The sequence below is a fragment of the Otolemur garnettii genome, unplaced genomic scaffold, assembly GCF_000181295.1.
Source record: "Otolemur garnettii isolate 467f Iridium unplaced genomic scaffold, OtoGar3 scaffold00151, whole genome shotgun sequence".
Classification (NCBI taxonomy): domain Eukaryota; kingdom Metazoa; phylum Chordata; class Mammalia; order Primates; family Galagidae; genus Otolemur; species Otolemur garnettii.
The window spans coordinates 686,602-689,905 of NW_003852546.1; the positions used below are offsets into that span (position 1 = coordinate 686,602).

The window sequence follows — 3,304 nt, forward strand, 5'->3', positions numbered from 1 at the left end:
AACAAAAGCTGCTGTTGGTTTACTAAGTAATTGTTATGATTTCTCTTAACTCACTTAATCCTCACAAAAAAAATCCTATGGATTAAGATACTTTTATTGCCCTTTTTAAAATGCTGGAAATGGCATGTTCATTGCAGCACTGTATATGAAGGCTAAAAATTATATCCAAGAAATTAACATAGTACTGTCTGAACTTAAAATTGGTCATCATAAACACTGGCAATATAGGAAAATTCGTGTTTTGTTTTATTTTTTTTTTGAGATGGAGCCTCAAGCTGTTGCCCTGGGTAGAGTGCTATGGCATCACAGCTCACAGCAACCTCCTACTCCTGGGCTCAAGCAAGTCTCCTGCCTCTGCCTCCCAAGTAGCTGGGACTACAGGTGCCTGTCACTGACACCTGGCTATTTTTGGTTGCAGGTATTGTTGTTTGGTGGGCCAGGGCTGGATTTGAACTTGTCAGCTCAGGTGTAGCTGGTGCCTTAGCCATTTGAGCTACAGGCGCCAAGCCAGAAAATATGTGTTTAATGGTACAAAATGCTTATATGTAGTAGAATTAAAAATATAGGTAATTGTACACATGGACAGACTTAAAAATAATCTTTCTTTTATGAAAATATAATTACAGAAAATTCGAAAAACATTACAAAGTAAAGGGGGGGAGGAATCACTCATTTTACCCCCAACCTAAAGGTAATCTAAGTAAAATGGTTTATTGACATCCAAGTATAAAATTCTGTTGGGCATTTTTCTGTATTTTTAGTCTTGTATGAATTTTTTTGTTTTTTTGTAGAAACAGAGTTTCACTTTATTGCCCTTGGTAGAGTGCTGTTGCATCACAACTCACAGCAACTTCCAGCTCTTGGGCTTAGGTGATTCTCTTGCCTCAGCCTCCCGAGTAGCTGGGACTACAGGCACCTGCCACAATGCCCAGCTATATTTTTGTTGCAGTTTGGCCAGGGCCAGGTTTGAATCTGCCACCCTCTGAATATGGGGCTGGTGCCCTACCTGCTAGGCCACAGGCGCTGCCCTAGTCTTGTATGAATTTTAAGGGCTGCATAATTAGCTGGGCTGAGGGGTGGGGATTTGTGAGCTAGAGCTGGAACTTTTCTCACAGCTTTGAGTTTGCTCAAGAGCCTGCACAAAAAAGTGACATCTCCAGTTCTTTTTTAACTTTGGAGCAAGGAAGAATTCCTTTTAGCCTATAAGTGATAGCACTGATCTCTCCTTGTGTGGCTCGGGCATGGGTTATTATTTTCCTGTGTGGTGTCTGGTTTGAGATATGTGATGAGCCTATCAAGAGGACATCAGCACCATGTCTCCCTGGTCTACGTACTGATCTGTGCTTCCAGGACCCTTGTTAACACAGCCTGTTAGCACTGGAACACATCTTACTCTAACCAGTTCTTTTTTTTTTTTTTAGACTGAGTCTTAGTATGTCACCCTCGGTAGAGTGCCATGGTGTTACAACTCACTGCAACTTCAAACTCTTGGGCTTAAGCATTTTTCTTGCCTCATTTCTTGCCTCAGCCTCCCAAGTAGCTAGGACTACAGGCACCCACCACAGTGCCCGGCTGTTTTTTTGTTGCAGTCGTCATTGTTTAGCAGGCCTGGGGCTGGGCTTGAACCTGCCAGCCTGTGTGTATGTGGCCAGCACCCTACTCACTGAGAGCTTACAGGCACTGAGACCCTGGACCAGTTCTATTTGGGGCATTCAATTTGAAGCTGTTCTTTCCAGCAGGAAGATTATATATAGCAGAGGCCAGGATTGGTGGCTCACGCCTGTAATCCTAGCATTCTGGGAGGCTGAGGCAGGTAGATTGCTTGAGCAATCAGAAGCTTAGGAGTTCAAGACCAGCCTGAGAAAGAGTGAGACCCCTGTCTCTACTAAAAATAGAAAAACTGGTACAGTGCCTGTAGCTCAGTGATTAGGGCACCAGCCACATACACCAAGGCTGGGAGGTTCGAGCCCAGCCCGGGCCTGCTAAACAATGACAACAGCAACAACAACAAAAAATACCGAGCATTGTGGCGCTCCTATAGTCCCAGCTCCTTGGGAGGCTGAGGCACAAGAATCACTTAAGCCCAAGGTTTGAGGTTGCTATGAGTTGTGATGTCACAGCACTCTACTGAGGGCAACATAATGAGAATCTGTCTCAAAAAAAAAAATAAGTAGGGCAGCACCTGTGGCTCAAAGGAGTAGAGTGCCAGCCCCATATACCGGAGGTGGTGGGTTCAAACCCAGCCCCAGCCAAAAACTGCAAATAAATAAATAAATAAATAAAAATAGAAAAGCTTGCCGGGCATTATGGTAAGCACCTGTAGTCCCAGCTACTTGGGAGGCTGAGGCAAGAGGATTGACTGAGCTCAAAAGTTTGAGTTTGCTATGAGCTTTGGCATTCTACCCAAGGTGACAGTGTGACTCTTTCAAAAAAAAGGTCAGGTACACACATGTAATCCTAGTACTCTGGGAAGCCAAGGTAGAAAGATTGCTTGAGTTCAGAAGTTGAAGACCAGCCTGAGCAAGATCGAGACTCTGTCTCTACTAGAAATAGAAAAACTTGCTGGGCATTGTGGCAAGCACCTGTAGTCCCAGCTACTTGGGATTTTGAGGCAAGAGGATCACTTGAGCCCAAGAGTTTGAGGTTACTGTGAGCTATGGTACCACAGCACTCAACCTCAGGGAGAATGAGTGAGACTCTGTCTCAACAGAAAAAAAAGAGAGAGAAAGAGAAAGGTTATATGAGAGTCTACTTCCAGTTTGTGATTAAAACCAGGATGTCATATAGGGCAAGAAAAATGGTGGGTGATGGGAGGGGTCTCAGGAATCACCAGACCCATTTCAGCATCAGCTGTAAAGGTGCTATGGTAGTCCTACTGATCCCCAACAGCAGAATATCATACTAAAGGAACCTGGAGAAAACTTATAAAAGCAGGATGGTGCCTGTGGCTCAAGGAGTAGGGTGCCGGCCCCATATGCTGAGGGTGGTGGGTTCAAGCCCAGCCTCGGCCAAAACTGCCAAAAAAAACCTATAAAAGCAGGTCTGACTCAGAGCTTAGGGAGCAAGACTGGCCAACTCTTCTGGCCTCCTCCCCTCCTCAGGTCAGTCTTCCCATATGCCTTTTTATATTATATTAGTCAAGCTCAAAAAAGCAAGAGGTTGGCTCGGCGCCTGTGGCTCAGGTGGCTAAGGCGCCAGCCACATGCACCTAAGGTGGCGGGTTCGAATCCAGCCCGGGCCTGCCAAACAACAATGATGGCTGCAACCAAAAAAGGTGTCCAGGCGTTGTGGCGGGCGCCTGTGG

General features: G+C 45.5%; 1 protein-coding gene across 1 annotated transcript in view; it reads left to right on the forward strand.

Annotated features, from left to right (window-relative positions):
* Positions 1-3,304, forward strand: part of SLC7A6OS (solute carrier family 7 member 6 opposite strand) — a 12,850-nt gene that overhangs the window by 3,704 nt on the left and 5,842 nt on the right. The gene's annotated exons all lie outside the window — the stretch shown is intronic.